Here is a 24,488-nt window from a genome sequence, read left to right on the forward strand (position 1 = left end):
AATAGCTCCCAAAATTCTCCATAGTATGCGTAGAACAAGTCAGAAAATATGAATTTGATATAACTGGGAAAAAGTAGCTGCTTTCAATCAGCCCTCTCAACAGCTGTATTTATATCAGAGGATACACCATTTCTTTAATATGGTAAAATCAATATGGGTGTTGCTGGCCTGGACCCTCTCAAAAAGTTAGAGGTAATAATTTGTCTGAACATTTAAGACTTAAAATCAATCAAACTGATTCATTCAATTTCACATTTTTCGAGGTGGAAGGAGCAAGTCTTTTGGAGATTTTACACTCACTTTTGTGATTTTCTTTTAGTTTCCCTGTAAAACTACTCGTCTGCGGGTGGAATTTGCTTACTACTGTCGCCGCAGTCGATCTCACACGGAGACTCTGTCACGTTACACGTCTGCACCTGATAGCAGCCTGACATCATAAAAGGTCTTCAATCTCCCAGAAAGAGACGATTTCATACATCAATATGTCCCAAACCACAAAAAGAAACAAGTATGTCTCTGTGCTGCTGATAGAAAAATAGTTTGAAACTAGCCAAACATTTCCCCCTAAAAAGGTATTTATTTTAAGTAGCTTCAAGATAACACATCTAAGATAACACGATCAGTACAATTCTTTCTACTTTACAAGAAGTACAAGTGCAGGAGACGCGAGAGAAAATAATATGGCTCTATTCACTATGACATGCTGTATTCTGAATACAGCATACATTTACCAGTGCAACCCGTTTAGCCGGACAAAAATGAGCTCGGATATCTCCCAGAGTCCATTCTGATAAGAGCTGCTGTGCTGTGACTGGGGATAGAGAGAAGACAGAGGACAGGTGGGTGTTTAGTCGGCTCTGGGATATCCTGTCATCTAGATACACAGGTCAAAACTAAAACCCAGTGTTGCTTTTTTATGCTGGTCTCCATTGTAATGGTTTTTTCGACCCATCAATGACAACAATTCACTTTCATACAGCTAGACAGTCGACTAGAGAAGCCTCGCAGCTATTTTGCCTGTCGCCGTTTTTAACCACTGTACTGCAGCCACGCACTGAGAGAGTAGATTACAGTAGTTAGAGAGCATGAAAAACACAGTGACAAATACTGCTTGTGGCAGAAACGTTTAACTTTCTTGTTAGCAATCTCCCCCATGTGGCACTTTAGCAACAGCAAGTTGTTTATTATGTTCGGAGCAGGGCAAAAGCGATTAAAGGAACTCTTAAGAATCAAAGTGTTATAAATGCATGGAAACACAGCCAGCTGTAAATGCCACAGAATTAGAAGCTTGCCAACCCTATAATACATGGCATTTTTTTCAGCTTGATGCTGATATAAAGAAATTAAATGACTTTTTATACATACAGTCAAGAGAACTACTACGTGAGCTGTCTTCTTCCCAACATGCAACATTCCACATGCGACCTTTCTTTGGTAGGACTCATGAATTGTCTTATTTTTGCCTTATAATGCTCCTATAAAAAGCAGCAGATTAGAAAAGTAACTTGATCTTCAGAAGCGTTCAAAACCACAGCAGCGTGGCGGGTAATGTAAGCAGCCAACTGTTTGTAATGACATGTTCTTCAAATGAGGCTCAAACAGAAACAAGAACATTTCAAAAGGGCATCGAAACAAAAACATACACAGATCTTCTGAGGGAGAACTTCATCTTGTAATAGAGCATCGTCGTCTGTTGACTTCAGCACCAACACGTGGAAATAGGCAGAGAAACTAAGACCTGCATGCTCTGAACCTGAACACCATTCAGCATAGTGATAACTGAACTATCTGGTCAAGAGTCATCCTTACTGTTATCATTAAACGAATAAAGAAATGACAAGCATGTGCAGACCTACATACATGAGCACTGACACACACACACACACACACACACACACACACACACACACACACACACACACACACACACACACACACACACACACACACACACACACACACACACACACACACACACACACACACACACACACACACACACACACACACACACACACACACACACACACACACTTTCTCAATCCCAAAATAATAAGAGTATCTTTTCCGTTTTCAACTATATTGCACTTCAAAACGGCTTGAAAGACTGAAGCATGTTAATCCTATAAACTGCCACAAAGTCGCATTGGAAAGTTGTGTCAATAATTAGGCTGGTTTTGGCACATTAACATGAATTACTAAATCATTTGAAAGATTTCAGTCCTGATCTTACATCTGGAGAAAGCAGTTGTGCTGTGGGACTGGAAAGGACCTGCTTCAGAACACTGAGCAGAGAATGCAGTCAAGATAAATACCCCCTTTGGTCAGAGGATCTCTTCCCAAATGGAGAAGTGATTGGCTGAACTCGATCAAATAGGGGTATATGGCTGTTTAGCACTCTGGGGTGATAGCAGAGGAGGCTGGTGGGAGGAGATATAGGAGGACGGGCTCATTGCAATGGCTGGAGTGGAATCAATGGAGTCAAACATGTGGTTTCCAAATGTTTGATGTGTTTGATACTGTTCCATTAATTCAATTCCAGTCTTTCAGTGAGGCTGTCTTCCTATAGCTCCTCCCACCACCACAACACTCACTTCCTCCTCTGATCGTGAGAAACGCACAACCTTTAAATACTTAATTTAAATGCTAAAATTAAAGAGTTATGTCATGTGTATGGGGTCAATTTCATGCCTTTAGAATTGAATTCCAAGTCAAATAAATCATAAATATGAAAAAGAAAGTTTAAAATGTAAAAATGATATTTTCGTGGAAACGTGAAATAATGGATGTTGAAATCAAACAAAATAATTGAAAGCATACATTTTGAATTGTAAATATAAAGAATGATAACAAAAGCAAAATAAACTTTTCCAAAAACCAACCCTATCAAATCCATTTAGCCTACGCTCTTGCCTGCAGATACTACATTTGGTTAGGTTACTCTGATCTTTGCTTTCGTCTTCTGTTTCTTTGCTTACGCTTTTGGCACCCAAAACATTGTGAAGGTGGGGTTTAGAGGGAGGTGTAGATAATGCATCTCCATTGGTCCACCAGTTTTGGAGTGATGGTTCATCCTAACCCAATCACTGAGCAGGATAGACAGGGGAGGGTAGCTTTTTTTCTATTCTATTTCTACCCATTTAACTAATATGTTTACCTATCTAGTTGCATGGTTTGTCATGAAATGTATTAGATAGATACGCTTCCAATATCTGTTCATTATTGACCCGTGACAATTCTGAGGTACGTTAGCTTAGTTGGCTGGCTGAATAGCCAAAAATAATGGAATGCAAGACTGAATGCCTGTAGCTAGTCACTGCCAGCCGTAGTGAAAGGTTTTATCATATGTTTTATTATTAATTCAATGCTTAAGGCGTGAAATTGACTCTATACATGTGGAGTCCATCTGAACTTACCACAGGAACATATTCGATTGTTGGTGAACCTATTTCCCTTCCAAATAATTTTGTTGTCTCTCAATTTCCACAAATACAATAAGACTTCAAGCTGATTGTCACAACTTTACACACTGTGGGACTTACAGATAAGACCACTGAATTCTATGTAGTGTTGGCCTATGGCGGGTTAGCCACAACATAATATTATGGAAGTAGGCTGGCATCTCCCTGTTAACAGTCTATAGGACTAAACCTGGGTTTGTGCCCCTCCCTTTTAGCTGTGAGCTGAAGGGCTGGGATAGTAAAACCCATCGCTGTCTGTTGGGCGGTGAGAGACAGAACACAGACACGCTGCTCCTCTGAAGCCCAGAGCTCCTGATGTGTTAACATCCCCATCCTCGCCCCACTGGATCACTCCAGCCTCCCTGCTCACATCCTGGGGCCACAACACGTTGAGATATGGACAGGGTTGTGAGGAGCACACACATCACACTGATCCACCAAGAGATCCATGAAAGGGAAGCTTTCAAAAGGTACACAAGGTCACCTGGCTAAATAATCAGTAGATATATAACCATGTATTAATCTACTCTTTCTCACAAGGAACTGTGATATACTATATCATGACTGAGAGACAGTACTGAGGGGAAACATAGAAATTCCATGCCAATAACTGCTTTTCAGTCAAATGCCCTTTGGTGAGTCCATAAACATGAACAACTCGGATATGTACCTACCTGTATTTGCACTCTAAGATATACCGTATATCTGATCTCTCTTACAAGTCTACTACACACCTCATCTTCTGCTTACATAACAAACTACTGTATAACATCGACTAAAAATAAGTCATGCATAGATACATCGTAGCATGATCGTGATGAGAGCTGTCAACACTTAGTCACCATGTAGATTTTCAAATGTTTGACAGTGAACCTTCAGAGCAAGGTTTTTGTTTCACCAAATGTACAAACAAGGCAACCAGACTGCAGCAGGTTACTCATTAAGCCAATCTGATACAACATTCACCCTGAACATTGAGTTTGGAATCTAATGAATAATTGTGTGTTTACCTTCTAGAAGGAATTGCTTGTTTAAAGCAATCTTCAGTTCCAGCGTAGTGACTTCAGCCTCCTTGCCCTGAAGAAAGAGGACATGGGAATTAGAGGTTGTTATTGAATAATCACTGCCACTAACTACTGCATTCGTCATCAGCAATCCCCACAAATAAAATGGCTGAAAAATAAACAGACAAAATCAATGTTTATTAGTACAGTTTGCTGTATGAGGCCACTCAACTGTTTCTATTGCTAATGATCAGGATTGATCACAATTACACAAATAACAGGTCTAACACTTTTCCTGGGTAATTATGGAATGTTTTGTCTTTCCATCCAGCTGTTTTTGTTTGTCTTTCCATTTAATGGTGTCACAAATCTTCAGACTCTTCTCAGAGTGGTTGTAAAATGTATAGAGTCTACCTTCTGTGTAACCATCAGCATCAAACAGAAGGCTACAAGTCACACGTAGCCATCCTAGGCTCATTGTCTACCACATCTGTACATTTCCATCTGGTGGATACCGTAAGTACAGTCGTTCACTATACTGTAGCTGTGGAGGACAATAAAGCGAACAATGAGGCTGTTAAATGAAAATGAACCATTTATTTGCAAGACCTTTTTTTTTTATATATATTCCTTGCCGTTGTCAAAGATGACTCCACCTGGTGGAAGAGCACAACCTGTCTTATGCTTACTGGAATAATAGAACATTCTGGAGCACACTAGCTGTTCAGCATGCACTGTGCGCTCTATACGGAGCACTCAACCCCCCCCAAAAAAAGAAATACAATCGTATTTTTATGGTAAACTGAAAAGTGACTATGGGCAATATCTCAGAAGCATTTGAATAAAAGCATTAAAGCAAATCCAAATGTGAAAAAAAGTCCAACTCTCTGACACTGTTCTTTTGTGAAGTTCACACTTGGCAGTCAAAGCTGTGGCCAGGCGTTTGTGCAGGTCTAAAGTGTTTATCTAAAAATGAACTATTCTTATACAACTCTCTTACTATTCTGATTCGTTACACTCCAATTAACATATCATCAATGACATCGTAAATCAATGGCAAGTGGTGACAAATGACAGATATTTTCAGTTTCAAACTACTAAACATCATTAATCCCCATCACCTGAAAAGGCCCAGGGAACTAAATGAGTTTACCCAATGCATAACATCCATTTAGATAAATGTGCCATCACTTTAATGATAGAAAATGTGTATTGGAGAGAGAAAAAAAAAAAGGAAACATAACTCCGATAGCAACTGTGTCAGTGCTTTTTTCCCCCCCTCCTTCTCCGCAATATAATGCACATCTTGTAACACTTAAATAGATAATTGTGTCAATTTAAAACTGCACGCGGCTGTAATAGTAGCGTTTAGAGCGGCGGGGTTGCCGAGAGCTGAGGGTGTGGATAAACAAGCGCATGCTGATCTGCCTAGTTGGGTTTGTGGAGCCCATCACACACTCCACCATTGAGATTTGAGTGAACAGAATAACTCCTGGTTGAGATGATTACCCACCCAGGTGGGTTATGTTACCGCTCTGCGAGAGGGCTGGGCTAAGAACATGAATCAAAACGCGACAACTTCCTAAGACAAAAGAAAGTGGAGGAGCATCTTAAAACGCTTGCTGCCAAAGTGTTGAACGGACAGCTCGGTACATGTATGTTGTGTGGGGAGGAGAAACAGAAGGACAACAGAAGTGTTCATCGTGGAAGTTCTAAGACTTATCATATCTGTTGGAAAGACATAGAGAAACAGACACAGAAAGACTGCTATGATTTAAAAGCATGTGCCAATTCTGTTCCTACAGCGTATGTTGTGTTAAATGGAGTTTGCTGTAGCAACAAATAAGCATCATCTTTATGTTCAACTACATGGACATTCGTGTACTTGATGGTGATGTATGCATACATACACAGTATTTCATCTCATTGGAATGTTTTTTTTGTTGTCTTGGTTCAGACTATGAGTGGTGTGACTATGTTTTTGAATGTGAACAAAGACAGAACTGTGAAGTGGAACCCCTTAGCGAGAGGTCACTGCTTCAAAATATGCTCTATAATATGCTCTCATGTTCTAGGTATGTTATCAATGCTGCCTCTGGCTTTGTTGCAGGATCGCATGTTCAAAATATGAATTAATACCCCTCCACTGAAACGCACCCAATCCGAACAAAAGGCCCCACACATCCACTCCGGGCGGCTCTTCAGGCCTTCTAATGGACAAGCTCTCTACTCTCTTCACACCATTCTGACAGAAAAGAAGAGGCCATGAATATTTACCACAAAGTAAAGTTATTCCATTAATTACTCTGAGCATGCTTAATACGATATTTGTGGCTACTTTTGTGGCTACTTCCGTGGCGGGTCGTTAATGAACTTTCACACGCCATTACCATATTAATGGGTGCCCAACTCGATGGCTGTCTGTCAATAGGACATGCCAGAGTTTCCTCACTCGCTGTCCTTTCAGCCTAGCCGGCACGTTTCGATCACTTCGTGACGCTAGCTGCATCATTCTACACAGATTGGTCTATTTATCATACCATGAACTAAACACCATTATGTGAAAACAAAACATAGCATTGGATTGGTTTAACATTGGTCTCTGTAAATGGGTGGTGGATGTATATAAAGAGCTTAGGAAGGATAGTAAGAGGGTGTCCAACAGGATAGGCAGTGCAGTGTCAGTGATATCTATATTCAGGACATTAGTGTTTGTTTTTAGGGTGTGTGTACCGAAGATTTTCCTAGTCACTGGCTGTGTCCAAATACCCATACTAGCGTACTACATACTTACTCATCGTCGCATACTATTTAGCACATACCGTTTAGTAAAAAGTATGCGGTATGCCACGGCCGCAACGCAGTAGCGGCTCCTGACTGGCCGAGTGCGGGTGGATCTTTCCAAATTCAACAGACATGCATCGCATTAACCAGCCTGATAACAGCTTATTTCCAATTCGATTACATTCTCTAAACTCTGATAAAGTAGGTCTACTCAGGCTGGTTACAGGTAGACTACCACATTCAACCTAATGGAGTTATAGGCCTACTCAGGCTGGTAATAGGCAGACTATCACATTTGACCTATACCCTAGCCCATATAGCCCATCTACCCTAATTAAAAAGGACTGAAGACAGAAACAGGTCATTTGGATCCATTTCAACATATTTTGTTAGTGAAGCCAAAGTACTGTAACATATATATAAATTCAATGACATAGCCTAGTACAAATCTAAAGGCTATGGCACAAAACAAAACATGGACAGACGGGTGCATCGTAAACTCAGAACCACAACATAATAAAGTAAAGCATTGATCATTGGGAACGAGATCAGAATGACTGCTAAGGCTTGATCCATAAATTAAATAGTTAGTCTAGCTTTCAAAACTAAAACAATCCATGTGTTCAAATCAAAAGGCCTGATTAACATGACATCAATAACGCAGCCACATCCCAAGTCCCCGTTGCAGACACATTCAGAAATCAACTATTTAGTTTAAAAGCTCTGACAAAGGCCAAGAAACACTTTTCAATTAAAAAACAGAAATTCACTTAAACGAATAATAATAAACTTCTGTTTTCAAAGATTTAGCCTACGATGCAATATTCGTGATCATTTTAAAGGGGAACAAAAACTACATTTGAACACCACCGCAGAAGCGTCGCTATTCGGAATCTTCCCAATTAAGTAGCCTAGTTTTGTTCTTTGGCTACTTGAAGAGAACTAGGGCCTGTCACTTGTAGCCATCCTACATTTTCCAACACATTGTGGAAAACTGAGCATCAAATTTTAATAGATGAAAAGCTCAAATGAGTATAACATCCTGGCATTTAAACCAAACTAAATTTTTGAACATTCGCATACTATAACTTATTCTATTTTCACACACTGAGAATGAGTCATGTGCGATTGCATTCTTTATCGCTATTCATTGATTTCGGTAGCGCATCCCCATATGTAACTGATCGGCTGTTGTCAAAGCCAAAATGAATATGACATCAGGGCATTTAAAGTATACTCGGTTGTCGCATACTACAATTTTCTTTTTTTGCATACTCAAAGAGCCACTGTATGCACTCTGAATAGTAAAAATGCACAAGGTGTCATTTCGAAATTGGGTAGTGCATCATCAGTTTTCCTCTTGTCATGTCAGTCATTGCAGACCTTCGAAAGCTACAGTGCATTCTGAAAGTATTCAGACCCCTTGACTTTTTCCACATTTTGTTACGTTACAGCTTTATTCTTAAATGGATCGTTTCCCCCCCAATCAATCTACACACAATGCCCCATAATGACAAAACAAAACGTTTTTTTTTAAATGCTTGCAAATTTATTACAAATAAAAAACTGAAAAATAACATTCAGTATTCAGACCCTTTACTCAGTACTTTGTAGAAGCACCTTTGTCGGTGATTACAGCCTCGAGTCTTCTTGGGATTGACGCTACAAGCTTGGTACCTGTATTTGGGGAGTTTCTCACATTTGTATGAACCGACGCTGGAGATGAGAAGCAGGTACAGAGAGTGAATATTTAATACAGCACAGACATGGAACAGGACAGGAACAGCATCAGAACTGGGTAACAAAATGACAAATTAATGCTGAAGCAGGGAACAGAGCTGGGGAACAGACAGATATAAGGGAGGAAATAACACAGGTGATTGAGTCCAGGTTAGTGCAATGAATCGCTGATGCTCGTGACGAGGGGAGCAGGTGTGAATAATCATGGTGGCAGGAGTGCGTAGTCCTAGGAAGCCTGGCACCCTCGAGCGCCAGGGAGGGAAAGCGGGAGCAGGCGTGACAGAAGGCCCCCTCTAGGGGCGCCACCCGGCGTCCCACCTGGGCGAGCCTGACGGGCCGGCCGAGGCATGGGCGCTGGACAAGCCGGCTGGGGTGTAGAAGCCTGGCGAAGCGGCTGAGGCGTGGGAGCCTGACAATCCGGTTGAGACGTGAAGCTTGATGATCCCGCTGGGACGTGGGACCCTGGCGAACTGGCTGAGATGTGGGAGCCTGATGATCCGTCTGGGGTGTAAAACCCTGACGATCCGTCTGAGGCATGACGTGGGATGAGAGCCTGCCGAGACAAACGGGGCAAGGAAACCTCTCGAGCCAGCTGGGGTGTGGAAGCCTGACGAACCAGCCGAGGCACCACCCTGGTTCCATCGGTGTCACCACCAAGACCAAAAAGCCAGCACTCCCCAATGCTTCATTTGATGGCTTCGGCATTCTGTAAGAACCGACGCTGGAGATGAGAAGCAGGTACAGAGAGTGAATATTTAATACAGCACAGACATGGAACAGGACAGGAACAGCATCAGAACTGGGTAACAAAATGACAAATTAATGCTGAAGCGGGGAACAGAGCTGGGGAACAGACAGATATAAGGGAGGAAATAACACAGGTGATTGAGTCCAGGTGAGTGCAATGAATCGCTGATGCTCGTGACGAGGGGAGCAGGTGTGCATAATGATGGTGGCAGGAGTGTGTAGTGCTGGGCAGCCTGGCACCCTCAAACGCCAGGAAGGGAAAGCGGGAGCAGGCATGACACCATTCTCCTCTGCATATCCTCCAAAGCGCTGTCAGGTTGGATGGGGAGCGTCGCTGAACAGCTATTTTCAGTTCTCTCCAGAGATGTTTGATCGGGTTCAAGTCGGGCTCTGGCTGGGCCACAAAGATATTCAGAGACTTGTCCTGAAGCTACTCGTGCGCTGTGTGCTTAGGGTTGTTGTCCTGTTGGAAGGTGAACCTTGGTCCCCAGTCAAGGCTCTCTGTACTTTGCTCCATCATCTGTCCCCCAATTCTGACTAGACTCCCAGTCCCTGCCGCTGAAAAACAATCCCACAGCATGATGTTGCCAACATCCTGCTTCACCCTAGGGATGGTGCAAGGTTTCCTCCAGAAGTGATGCTTGGCATTCAGGCCAAAGAGTTCCATCTTACAAGCGCGCTGTCTTGTGCCTTTTACTGAAGAGTGGCCTCCGTCTGGCCACTCAACCATAAAGGCCTGATTGGTGGAGTGCTGCAGAGATGGTTGTCCTTCTGGAAGGTTCTCCCATCACCACAGAGGAATTCTGAAGCTCTGTCAGAGTGACCGCCGGGTTATGGGTCACCTACCTGACCAAGGCTCTATTCCACCGATTGCTCAGTTTGGCCCTGCGGCCAGCTCTAGTAAGAGTCCTGGTGATTTTCAAACTCCTTCCATTTAAGACTGATGGAGGCCCCTGTGTTTTTGGGGCACTTCAATGCTGCAGAAATGTTTTGGTATCCTTCCCCAGATCTGTGCCTTGACAAAACCCTGACTCTGAGCTCTACGGACAATTCCTTCGACCTCATGGCTTGGTTTTTGCTGCACAGTCAACTGTGGAACCTTACATAGACAGGCATGTGTCTTTCCAAATCTCAAATCTCAAGAATGGTCAATGGAAACAGGAAGCACCGGAGTTCAATTTTGAGTATCATAGCAAAGGGTCCGAATACTTATGTAAATAAGGTATTTAAAAAAATGATTTTAATACATTTGAAAAAAAAATCTAAAACCTGTTTTTGCTTTGTTATTATGGGGTATTGTGTAGATTGATGAGGATTTTTATTTCTGTCATCCATTTTAGAATAAGGCTGTAACATAACAAAATGTGGAAAAAGTCAAGTGGTCTGAATACCTTCCGAATGCACTGTATTGTCAGCTAACGTTTATTAGCTGGGTTATTTTGTCCATAGATTTTGTAGTAATGTTTGAGTCACTCAAATATCACATGAATACACATTAGACATGGCAAAATGTTCTCTGCACTCCATGACAAAATGTGTAGAATTGCATGAAATGAGCTTAAACATTTAACATGTTCTCTCAGCCAACAAGAGGGATGTGGACAGTTTGTGTCATGAACAGTGCTTGTGCCCATGTGTTCCCCAATGCTGAAAAGGGGGGGGGGCTGAGTGAAAAAGTTTGGGAACCCCTGATATAAGGCATGACTCATTCTGAAACAAATTTACAGCTATTTACAGCTGTGATTCACTAAAGGGCTGACTGAATAGTATTTTTGTCTTCATTTCTTTCATGCTTTATTAAGATAGAAAATATGCTTGATTCATTGAATCAGTCTATCTCAATGCGATTGGCAAGGATTGTGGCATTATATTGCACACTCACATAGACTGTAAACAACAGCACTTTCTGACATGCAAACAAGCTCAAAACCCACCAATTAAACCCAACTTCCCTCAAGCCCCTTTAGAGTTTTTTCCCCCCTGTAAGCTGAAAAGGCAACAGTGCAGCCTGCTGAATGTCAGCCTGTCTGATCCCAGAGATTCTTTGGACCTGCCCTCACGTTTTGCTGAGCTAAGAACAAAACACAGAGTACACAGAAAGAGCTTTGCCGCTTTAATACCAAGGAAGTGGAATTTCACTCCTAACCCAGAACAAACAAGGCAGCGCATTTCTTTACACTATTTAAATGTTAACAGAGCTCTTTGAATAGAGCATTCCCTTCCTCTGGATACCCAAATTACTTCACTCTGGCTCTACACAAATTCTAATCTACTGATCCAGGAAGCAAACAGAAAAAAATCCACTTTTTCATATGGTTTCTCCTACAATTGAGAAGTTGTAGCTGGGACAGAGAGAGGTAGACAGGGAGAAAGAGAGAGAGTTGGAATCATGAAGTTGCTCAGTCTCACTCCGAGCACACAAAAATACAACGGTGTAGACGGATATATGTACCCTACTCACATTGACAGCACAAAAGGGGCTAACCTACAGACAAATTATGCAATGCTATTTCTACAGCCAATTCCTTTCCTCCCCTTTCAAACAGAAGGACTGTCAATTCTCTCCTGCGATATCACGTTTCCACTCCCAAGTCTCGGTGCCCTGCTCCTCCATTCACCCGCCACAGATCCTGTGTGCTATTAATATCAATAACCGCAGATTCCATTTCCCCGGACAAAGACGGACGGAGGAAGAGAAGGTGAGAGGAACCCGTCAGAGCAGCACATTCACGACTTTACTAATCACACAGCTCGACCGTACTGAACTAAAGAACAGGAGTGAAGATCCCACAATGCAAAGCCTCTTCTATGCAAAGCACTAGTGGACCACCGGCCAGGCAGCCCTGAAGTCTGTCTGAAGGTCGCCTTCATTCTAAAACCCTGGACCTCAAAAATAACTTTAGCTCTTCAGAGGAACGCATCTCTCTACCTACGCCACAGTTCTGTACAACACTTACAGAACACACTTACCGCATACACACACCCAACATGAACCCACTCAAGATGAGAGAAGATGAGAAAATGCTAAATGAAAATCTTTACTGACTTACCCATGAACCGTGAGCCTGAGTTTCATTACATTAATGAAACATTAATGTAGGTTCCCCCAGGTTTAACAAGACGTCTACAATCCACCTCTCAAACAGAAGAAAAGCCTGTCAGTGTTAGTAGTAGCGAGTAGCAGTAGAAGTAGTAGAAGTTGTTGTAGTGTGAGAGAGCTGAAGGGAGTCCTGACTGCAGTGCTCAGAGGGACTGGAGGTATGTGGTCTAAACACAACAAAAGCCAGTGCCTTGCTCTAGATTAAATATGCAGGAAGAGGCCCTTTTGCATAAACACAAACACTCAGCAAATGAAGGACTGGCATTGACCAGGCAGAGAGGAGCAGGCGCCTACTGAGAACCCTACCTGTCCTCCGCAAGCAGAACAAATTAACAAACTCCAGAACGGCCACACTATCAGTCCAGAAACAAAAATGACTGAGTTTGTCCTTAATGCTGAGGGCTCAAAGTTTATTTTAAAGACAAAGGCACATGCAAATACATGACTATAGTATAATGCTGTAGGATTATTTTCCAATACAATTTGTTTCTATCAGTCTGTTTTTAATACATCAATAACAAATGCCTAAATCTTAAACTTTTAAAATATACATTTCAGCTACCCACTTAACTTGTGTAAGCAAGCGTTACATAGTATATAATCTAAAGAAAATTCAAAAGGATATATCCACTAACTAAAACCATATAGTGTAGTTAAGGTAGGTCACTTTCATACTGTTACTGCTTTTATTCATCCTCCTCTTTTCTCCCTGCTGCACCCCTATGGACACATCCTAGTGGATGTATAGGAAATACAGGCTTGGTCTTCAGAGCCAGGAAAAAAAAACAAAGTGATTTAGAAAAGCCCCAAATGTCCAGCTCCTACAGTCTACAGACCCTCTCTTTCTTGCTCTCCCTCTCTCGCTTCCTCCCTCTTACTCTCGGTCTCTCTATCCCCCTCTCTCGGGATATAAATGCAGAAACTCACAACGGAGCGAGACTCCTGGAGTGTCTGCCTGAATCTGCCAGGCTTCATGACTAAAACTTCAAGTGAACCAAAGAGAATGGGAGCCGAGCCCCGAAGAAAATCTGGAGCCCAGCTTTAGATGCTGAGTGACACATACTGATGCGCCCAGTCAAAGATGTCATTTTCATGCAAGCCCCTCTCAAACGTAGAAGGGGAAGAATCAGAAATGAAGGAAGAGGGGGTGCAGACACCGGGCTAGGGAGAGAGAGAGAGAGAAGAGATAGAGAAGAGAGAGAAGAGAGAGAGAGAGGGGGGGGAGATAGAGGGAAAGAAAGAGAAGGAGAGAGCAGAAATGAGACGTCTGGAAAATAAACAGGGTGTATGGTTTCAAAGGCAGGGAGACACAGGCATTCCATTGTTCAAGCCAATTATCAGTGGAAAATAATAACAACAGATGGATCCAGAGCAGCCAACTTATGCCGGAGCTCCCCGGTGCTGGAGAACAGATGATGAAATGTGAGAGTGGCGTCGGGGGAGGGACTGCCCTGCCGTCGAGTCGCCCAGCTCCACACACCAGATGTGAACTTCCACAAGGACAGTTAAATATGTGCTCTCTGGCCACCACTTGTTCTACACAGCACCAAATGGTGGCTAGTCCACACTTCACTTCCATTCATTTCAAAAGAGATGTCTCTCTGGGCTGTTAAATGTCAAATGATACATGTGGCCCCTGTTTTCCATAGTAAATTAAAAACCTGTGCATTTCATTTAAGCAATAAGGCCCGAGGGGATGAGGTATATGGCCAATATACCACAACTAAGGTCTGTTCTTAGGCACAACACAACACGGAGTGCCTGGACACAGCCCTTAGCCATGGTATATTGGCCATATACCACAAACTCCAGAAGTGCTTTATTGCTATTATAAAACTGGTTACCAACGTAATTAGAGAAGTAAAACTAAACATTGTGTCCTACCCGTGGTATACAGTCTGATATACCACAGCTGTCAGTCATTCAGCATTCAGGGCTCGAACCACCCAGTTTATAATTATATACTCAACAAAAAATATAAATGCAACAATTTCAAAGGTTTTACTGAGTTAGAAGGAAATTGTCAATTGAAATACATTCATTAGGCCCTAATCTATGGATTTCACATGACTGAGCAGGGGTGCAGCCATGGGTGGGCCTGGGAGCCAGACTCAGCCAATCAGAATTTGTTTTTCCCCACAAAAAAAGGGCTTTATTACAGAAATAAATACTCCTAGGTTTCATCAGCTGTCCAGGTGACTGGTCTCAGACGATACCGCAGGTAAAGAAGCCAGGTGTGGAGGTCCTGGGCTGGCATGGTTACATGTGGTCTGTGGTTGTGAGGCTGGTTGGACGTACTGCCAAATTCTCTAAAGCAACGTTGGAAGCGGCTTATGGTAGAGAAATTAACAAAATTAAATTATCTGGCAACAGCTCTGGTGGACATTCCTGCAGTCAGCATGCCAATTGCATGCTCCCTCAAAGCTTAAGACATCTGTGGTATTCTATTGTGACAAAACTGCACATTTTAGATTGGACCAATACTTTACAGGTTGCGATTACATTTCTGTTCAGTATATTTAAAAAGTAGTTTCTGGTAGTCCTTGTTAGATGGACATTCAGCACCAGTGGGTGAGGTATTTACCTTCGTATATTTTTCCTTTTATGTGCTGTAGTTATTGGAAGGGGGTGTTATTACATGTCCATTCAGCACACATCCCAGAGGACATGTTGTGATGTTTTCCCCTGTACCTGCATGCACACATAGTGTTCAGATTCCACCAGCAGAGAGAGAGAGAGAGAGAGAGAAACCTCATTGACACTGGATTCAGTGAGAGATCCCTCATATCAGCCCTAGACTGACAAGCGACGGGAGGGGGAGGCAGGGGGGGACTCCAACCTTAAAACAAAACCAATTCTCAGTGTGCATTGTCAAGGGTGGAAGATGTCTTCAGATAGTGGCACAAAAGATCTGCCCTTCTTTTCAGAAGAAGAGAGAAGTTTTCGATTCATTAATTCAAAACTAAATTATCTCCCTATAGACCCTAATCACCAGCAGAAGGATAATAGAAGAGAAAGACGTTTCCAGTTCGGTCATTAAAGTTTTTTGTTGTGTTTTTTTTTCTATTCCCGCTTCCTTTAGATGAGAGTATCAAATAATGGCAACAGATTGTAGGGCGAAATCCCTCTCTCAAATATCTCTGTTGTGGAGCATGAAATATGAAATTGTTATCTGGTTAAAATGTTAAACTAGTCTATAAAATGGATTCATTTGCTTCAATCCTCCATCTCTGGCCTGTCTTTCTCTGGTCTGTCTGTCTGTTCACAAAGCTAGCAGTTAGGGGGCAGAAGATGAGGGGACCAGAGGGATAAGCCCACTGTCTTCTGTTTCTTCAGAGAGTGAGATCACTGGAGAGTGAGTGTAATTAACCATGTTTGAAATAAAATCAGGTTGAGCACAAACAGACCGTTTTATAATTGTATATAATATTTTAAAACGACTAACAGTGCTTGAAGGTGCTTGTAATACTATCCCCCAAATGACAAATCCCTCAGGGATTCCACAGCAGAAAAAAATTGAAACTGCATAGATTTAATTAGCTTATAAAAAATAATTGCCATTAGTAAAACTCATCGAAGGGGGTTGAGGCATTTGCCTGAAAAACTTCTTATTTTTGGATGGCGTGAAGACAAAGGCTTTTCAGACAGAAAGTGGCGGGCCAGCAGCCGTTTTGTGCACTGACACCGAGGTCGAGTTAATTAGACTATTGTCATTTTAATCAGGACAGCTCGGCGGCCATCCCTTCCTGAATGAACCAGTGGACTGTAAATGGCTGGGGGATTTCTCTGTGTGCTGCATGTGTGCATGGGGCCCGGGGTCTCACACAACACAGCACACAGCACAGTGCCATGGGTTATGGAGTACAGTGCTGCTGGTTCTCTCACATGCTCTGAACATTAATGAGCCGGAGACACACCAAGGAAACAAAGGCACCCCGAGTATCACCAGGGGAAACTACTCGCCTTTCATTCTGCTCATGTCTCTGTTCATTTGAAAATAATTTAAATATCAAATATTTGAAATAATTTGCTTCTCCCTGGCTATCAGATTTTGAATAGTGAGTCTATCATGTCGTCTTTATTATGCTCTCAACTGACATTAACATTTAAAACATAATTATTGTAACCATATTTTAAGGTGCTTTTCATTAGTGTTACAGTAATGGTTTATTTTTTTCAGATTTCCATATTGTATTTATACAATGGGACAATTGTAAGAACAAAGTAAAGAACTTTATGAATATATCATATATTTGCTGAATAAGTTATAAAAATAACTACAGATGAATCAAAAACAGACAAAAGAGTAGATTAAACTCTCCCTAAGCCATTGGTTCAAATATATTTCACTGCTAATACTTGGAAAAATTCTAAAATGAAATTATGTTTTCAACAACACTGTTCAACCAAATATACTCTAACTTTAGCTTGTTGGATTCTCAGATAACCTGTGGTTGGGAATGGTTAAAAGAACAGTGAATAATGGATCTCATTGGGCCTCTGCCTGCCAATCAGAGAGTTGAAAGGGGCTCAAAGTACTGTATCGCTGTAACTTTCCTCTCCTACCCTGTGACTGATCTGGAGTCAGCTGCAGACAGGTGAGATGTGACAGATCACATGCAGACGAAGGGTCATCAAGTCCCCCCCACCTGTCATCACCTGATGCCCTGAGCTGCACCCGCCCATGACACTGGTCAGACAGGAAGCACACAGACAGCCAACTAAACATAGCTATCCTATATGAACTGACCCGAGAGGAAGATCTAGGGAAACTTATGCACAAATCACCATGAGGTCAGTCTGTGCCTGCACACTTGACTTGTGACTTTCCTTTCCAGTGTCCTTTTCTGATTATATTAATAGGTCTGCAAGTTCATCGTTTTCAACATCGATCATGAATATTTCAGAGTGTTAATATTAATTTAATCAGAAATTTACTTCAGTCAATAATTCAACACATACAATTAATAATTCAATAAAAAGAATGAACAGCAATTTTGAAGAGGAAACTGAAGACACCCCCCCGCTCCCCAATAGCTTAATATGGGGATATTAAACTTCAAAACCTTTAGGAAGGCAAAGTATAAATGGCTATCAAAACCCAGTCTAACTTTCTTTTCTTAATGACTGTGGTGTTGCTATAGCAGAAGTTTACCCTGACAATGCTCCACCATCCAGAAAATAAAGAATCAATCACCTAATTACCATGGAAACCTTGGAGAAAATGTCCCAATTTAAACTGCTCTTTGAAAGCTGTAATCCAAACATGTCTGTCGGAGGAATTGACCACAGCAATTGAAAACAACAGGTTGGTTTTGTTCACTGAGGTGTACATGTAGAGATAAAGGAAGAGACACGAGCTGTAAAGCCGCGCTCCAGTAACAGCTCTCCGTTCGCAAAGTTCTTCCATGAGAGATTTACAGGGATTAGATGAAGAAATTATCTTTATTTGACAGGCTAGCCAATCTCTGGCTGACTGGTCACTATTCACTGTGTAGGCCAGGACTAGCACCACTAACACACAGCTCCTTCAGTCTGATCATACAAATGTATGAGCTCTCTATCCTATTATCATACAGAATAATTCAATGTCATTTGCAACAGATAAAAGAAGAGCAACTTTCCCAATGATTCCCCATATCGGGTCACAGTCATAACGGTATACTACGGTTATCAGTATATCCTGGTGGCAATTTTTTTTCTGATCTGGTGTTTCCCCCCTGCAGTAAATGACTACATATATAGAACCAATGTCCATGTGCAGTTTAATGACAGATGGAAAGAGATATTTCATGGAGATGTATAGTCAAGAGAGATAACCAATTAATCAAAGTGCCGGACAATGACACTGGCTAAATTTAAACACGGGAGAAACAGGGTCCGGCTGCAGCCCCTTCCCTTAAATTATTAATTACTGCCCTGTTATTACGTAGAATATAGAATTTTTTTTTTAAATCACTGATTCTACTTAATTACAGTTCACGTTGATACTTGCTACAGATGTCACGGCTTGCACTGGCAATCTTTCACAATGCTTAACCCTGTCAAATAGTGGAGGGGTCCTACTCCCCCTCCCTTCCTGTCTGTCTGTCTGTCCTCCCAGTGCCTGACCTACAGACTAATTCCCACGCTAACTGAGGAGAGAAGGAGAAAAGGGCAGCTTGTTGGGTGTAACATGTATTTCTAAGAGAGCGGGAGAGTGAGTGGAGTATTCAAACAAACATCTACAGCGGGGACACAATAGCATCTATTATGTTGGAACCATAAGAGGAATGATGATGCTCCGTCCAAAATATGTATTTCACAGTGGAATTGAGTTGACTCTTCATACTAGCCAGGCATTCAAGTATATTGGATCCTTTCAGGCACTGCAGTATATCACGACAGAATACCGAATTACATAGTTTTGCTATTTAAAACAAGTATAAAGTGTATTGTATTTGAGTACATGCACATCAACACTGTATATCAATTTGCCTACAATAGGAAGACAAAAGGTTTGTTTGCGTGCCACTCACTGAATTCCCCCTTTCTCTTTACCAAGTCATCTTTGTTCCAATAACAAACAGAGCTGAATGCAAATAGTTAGGGCCATGCAGCATTCAATTGTTTTGTATTAATATTTGAATATTGAAATAACACAATTCAGATCTAGATATTCCATTTCAATTTCCATGTGTGAACTGGAGTTGCACATCTACAGACTGTGGGTTCCATTCACATCAGCTCAGTTTTTGAATGTTGAAAACAGCGGCTGTTGTTCTTTTTTTCCCTTTACATGAGTATACTCCTGTAACATACCTCTATTACCTAAAAGCAAGTTACCCTTGATTCCTAACTGTCGCCTATTTCGCCCGTGTCACAGACAGAACAGAGAGATGTCTGTATCACCCACAGTCATGCCACTTTAACCAAATTGGAATCGCCGATAATACTATATTTACATAGCGGTGTTGGCTAGGTGTGATTATGATCATAAAAACGTTCCCCCTATGCTATGATGGAAAGTTGAGCAGCAGTGAGTGAGTGAGGCTGAAGAACATAACTATAAGTTAGCACAAGTTACAGAGGAGCCAAGGGAAATAGCTCAATTACACACATGGAGCTCCAGCATCATGTGGCTGTGCTGTGGTAAACAGATGCAGGGTGACCGTCTCTAGTAAGTGATCAGTCAAGTAGCTGTCAGCGGGACATCATCCATTCACTTGTTGAGATTATATATTCCTGTTGCTCCCCCTCACTTACACAAGCCCACACAATTTGATTACAGGCCTGAGCTGATCAGCCGATTAAATTGAGAGAGGATATTATTAACGTTGTTCCTCGTGTCACCAACGTTTGTTGCACTTTTACAGCCAGTCAAACAGACAAAACGGTTTTGCATGAACTGGGACGGATAGGCTAAGTATGTGTGGCTTAGGTCTCTTCCTCTCAGAGAGCCAGACTCTTCTCTGTCTGTGACACTAGCCATTCCACTCATTAAATACATAACCTGAAAACCATAAACTGGGAGAGACCATATTACAGTACTAACAAGTAAACGACAAAAAGTGTATTCTTTATGTCAATAAGTGATGTTATTCTCAGTCAAATCGCTCCGTGCTCAACAAAGAGCGTTCAAGACGATATTCCTCTCGGCTGTCGTCTCACTGTGACGGTGCCTCTCACTGTGGCGCTGACTGTGCCTCGTACAGAATGTCTGTATGAGGGCCTTTGAGAGCATACAGTACAGTCTATCTAATCAGAGTTCCTGTCCAGACCTCAGATGTCAGAGTGAATGGGAGGCAGCTTCAGAGGGAGGCCCAGTACAGCCTGGTCTCATAGACTATACGTAACATAGTAAATGTAAATGCAACTTTTTGCCTACTTACTACCTTTTAGCTACTTTGCAACTACTTACCATGTTAGCTAACCCTTAACCTAACCCATTTAGCTAACCCTAACATTAACTCTTTAACCTAACTTGATTTGATTTAACCCTAAACCCTAGCCTAGCTAACATTAGCTAACGAGCTCTTATAACATTAGTCAGCTAGCTAGAATTAGTAAGATATAACATGTTTTGCAAATCCGTAACAATGTACGTTTTGCAAATTCTTAACAGATATGATTTGTAATTAGTAACATATCATTCAAAATGGGTGATGGACACAAATGAATACATACCATACGAAATGTAACATATCATACTAAATGGAGTGTTTCTGATTTACGTAAAGAATAATACGAAATGGTCTGAGACCAGGTTGAGATACCAGGCCTGTCCTGTCCTCCCTTAGCTCAGACAGGAAACAAGGAGCAGCGCTGGCACTGCCTTGCCTCATCTGCCTGCCACTGCCAGCAGCGCAGCACTAAGTTCACAGGAGCCGTGTCTGACTGCATGCTTAGCTCAGCGTTGGATGGCTCGTTTGATTCCAGGCGGTGTGGCACATCTGTTGCTTGTCACATCGCGTCGTGGCTCCATGTCTGCGAGCAAGACATGACCCGAGCAGCGCGTTGGTCCGCACGTCTCATGCTCTCTGTGTGTTGACAAACAGTCTGGCCCAAGTCTGGCCCAAGTACCTGCATGTCCACAGTCACTAGCTGTACAACCACTGTCAAATACTCAGTCTATTAATACTCAGTGTATTGTAAGAAATTGGTTTGAGTGACAAAGTGTAGAAATCAAGGTGTATATTATCAGTCATCCAAGGAGTGCCGAAAGAATATTCAAAAAGGTATTTCATAATGGCCATGGAAAAATGTAATCTAAGGGAAAAAATGATGGAAAGTATTCACTTAACCTAAGACCTCCTCAGAATTGCCATAACTTTATATTGAGAATCAATTACTTTATTCCAATATCTATAGAAATGCTTTGTTGCTCTAAATCAAATCTCAATAAAGGGTATGTAGGCTTCACAATGTACTTGGACATAATAGTAAAAAGTCCTTTAAGTGCTTTTAAAGAAAGAGCCAGAATATATTCCATGCAAAACTTACATCGTAAGCTTAAATACATCAGTGATGACCATTGCTAATTGATTATTTCACCATACATCTACAAAGTACACATCATGCAATAATGAAATGACATTGTTTCCCATCACCAGCCTACATTTAGTAGGAAGAGCAGCACTAAAGAGGCTGAGAAGTTGTGACAAATGGAACTGTTTCAGAAGCTCTGGGTTTCATGCATTCAAAAGTACTTCACTTCAGTGTCCTTGTCTTTTCTCTAATCAATATTCAAAAGTGCCTGGTAATTGGAAGTTTAGGTACATTTACATGCAAAGGATTGTCTATCATATTCATCAACTACTTACTTGGCTAACACAAACCTGTCAATGAGCGTTCTTTTATTATTGTCTTTAAATTACGAGATGAATGTTTGTGGTACCAAAAATGACATTTACAATACATCTTATCTTAAAACACTTCTTTAAAAAAAAAAAGTAATAATAATAATTGGAAAATTGAACAAACGTTTGAATTTCCACATGTATTAAAAGCCAAACTGGTTATGTAAATACCTCTCCTACTCAGAAGGTGGGGGAAATATTTAGATGGCTCATTTACATTATCAGATAGCACAACATTCATTTGTTCCATTCAGTATCAACCTGTTTTGCAAGCGCACAAAACTAGACACGGCTTATCATGCCACACAACACAACAATACTGATTAAACTGATAAAATGCCAGAACATCACGATGGAACACCATGACAACCCTCTCAACCAGCCACATCAAACCTCAAGATACCAGTATCACAACAACAACGGATCATCAAGATATCAAAACACATACCAAAAGAATATGCAATGCGCAAATAGCCTACAACATTACGACGAGTCTCTAATGTATTCTGAGAGGGTTTATTTGTTTAAGGCCTGCATCCAAAGGATCAGTCTGTCCTTCATTGGTCTCCATCTGACATCTATGTCAACAACATGTTGGCTAGCCCCATTCCCAAAGAGCTGCCCAACGCATTCCACTGCACATATCACAGGTTGTTATCATTCCAGAGAGAATTCTACATTGGTGAACACCAGCACTTTAATTAGAGCCACTATCTGATCATTCCACAGCTGGGATTTATTAAGGCGCAGTGGTGTAAAAATACTTAAATAAAAATACTTGCAGTTGAAGTCTACATACACCTAGGTTGGAGTCATTAAAACTCGTTCTTCAACCACTCCACAAATGTCTTGTTAACAAACTATAGTTCTGGCAAGTTGGTTAGGACATCTACTTTGTGCATGACAAGTCATTTTTCCAATAATTGTTTACAGACAAATTATTTCACTTATAATTCACTGTATCACAATTCCAGTGGGTCAGAAGTTTACATACACTAAGTTGACTGTGCAGCTTGGAAAATTCCAGAAAATAATGTCATGGCTATAGAAGTTTCTGATAGGCTAATTGACATAATTTGAGTCAATTAGAGGTGTACCTGTGGATGTATTTCAAGGCCTCCCTTCAAACTCAAAGTGCCTCTTTGCTTGACATCATGGGAAAATCAAAAGAAATCAGCCAAGACCTCAGAAAAAAACAATTGCACACCTACACAAGTCTGGTTCATCCTTGGGAGCAATTTCCAAATGCCTGAAGGTACGACGTTCATCTGTACAAACAATAGCACGCAAGTATAAAACACCACGGGACCACATAGCCGTCATTCCGCTCAGGAAGCAGACGCGTTCTGTCTCCTAGAGATGAACGTACTTTGGTGGAAAAGTGCAAATCAATCCCAGAACAACAGCAAATGACATTGTGAAAATGCTGGGGGAAACAGGTACAAAAGTATCTATATCCACAGTAAAACGAGTCCTATATTGACATAACCTGAAAGGCCGCTCAGCAAGGAAGAAGCCACTGCTCCAAAACCGCCATATAAAAGACAGACTACAGTTTGCAACTGCACATGGGGACAAGATCATACTTTTTGGAAAAAAGTCCTCTGGTCTGATGAAACAAAAAACTTTTTGGCCATAATGACCATCGTTATGTTTGGACAAAAAAGGGAGAGGTTTGCAAGCCTTAGAACACCATCCCAAACGTGAAGCACGGGGGTGGCAGCATCATGTTGTGGTGGTGCTTTGCTGCAGGAGGGACTGGTGCACTTCACAATAAAGATGGCATCACGAGGCAGGAAAATTATGTGGATATATTGAAGCAACATCTCAAGACTTCAGTCAGGAAGTTAAAGCTTGGTCGCAAATGGGTCTTCCAAATGGACAATGACCACAAGCATACTTCCAAAGTTGTGGCAAAATGGCTTAAGGACAATAAAGTCAACGTATTGGAGTGGCCATCACAAATCCTATAGAAAATTTGTGGGCAGAACTGAAAAAGTGTGAGTGAGCAAGAAGGCCTACAAACCTGACTCAGTTACACCAGTTCTGTCAGGAGGAATGGGCCAAAATTCACCCAACTTATTGTGGGAAGCTTGTGGAAGGCCACCCGAAATGTTTGACCCAAGTTAAACAATTTAAAGGCCAAATACTAATTGAGTGTATGTAAACGTCTGACCCACTGGGAATGCAATGAAAGTAATAAAAGCTTAAATAAATCATTCTCGCTACTATTATTCTGACATTTCACATTCTTAAAATAAAGTGGTGATCCTAACTGACCTAAGACGAGGAATTTGTTCTTGGATTAAATGTC

General features: G+C 41.5%; 1 protein-coding gene across 10 annotated transcripts in view; it reads right to left on the reverse strand.

Annotated features, from left to right (window-relative positions):
- Positions 1 to 24,488, reverse strand: part of foxp1b (forkhead box P1b) — a 229,434-nt gene that overhangs the window by 121,217 nt on the left and 83,729 nt on the right. For 8 of the 10 annotated variants that reach the window (XM_046342800.1, XM_046342799.1, XM_046342805.1 and 5 more), the window contains one exon: positions 4,472 to 4,538. The gene's annotated coding sequence lies outside the window, so the exon portion shown is untranslated. Of the gene's footprint in view, positions 1 to 4,471; positions 4,539 to 12,786; positions 12,976 to 13,763; positions 13,782 to 24,488 lie in introns of those variants that run through there. The other 2 variants (XM_046342792.1, XM_046342801.1) reach the window with 2 other exon arrangements.

Source organism: Oncorhynchus gorbuscha, linkage group LG03 (assembly GCF_021184085.1).
Source record: "Oncorhynchus gorbuscha isolate QuinsamMale2020 ecotype Even-year linkage group LG03, OgorEven_v1.0, whole genome shotgun sequence".
In the NCBI taxonomy this organism is placed as follows: domain Eukaryota; kingdom Metazoa; phylum Chordata; class Actinopteri; order Salmoniformes; family Salmonidae; genus Oncorhynchus; species Oncorhynchus gorbuscha.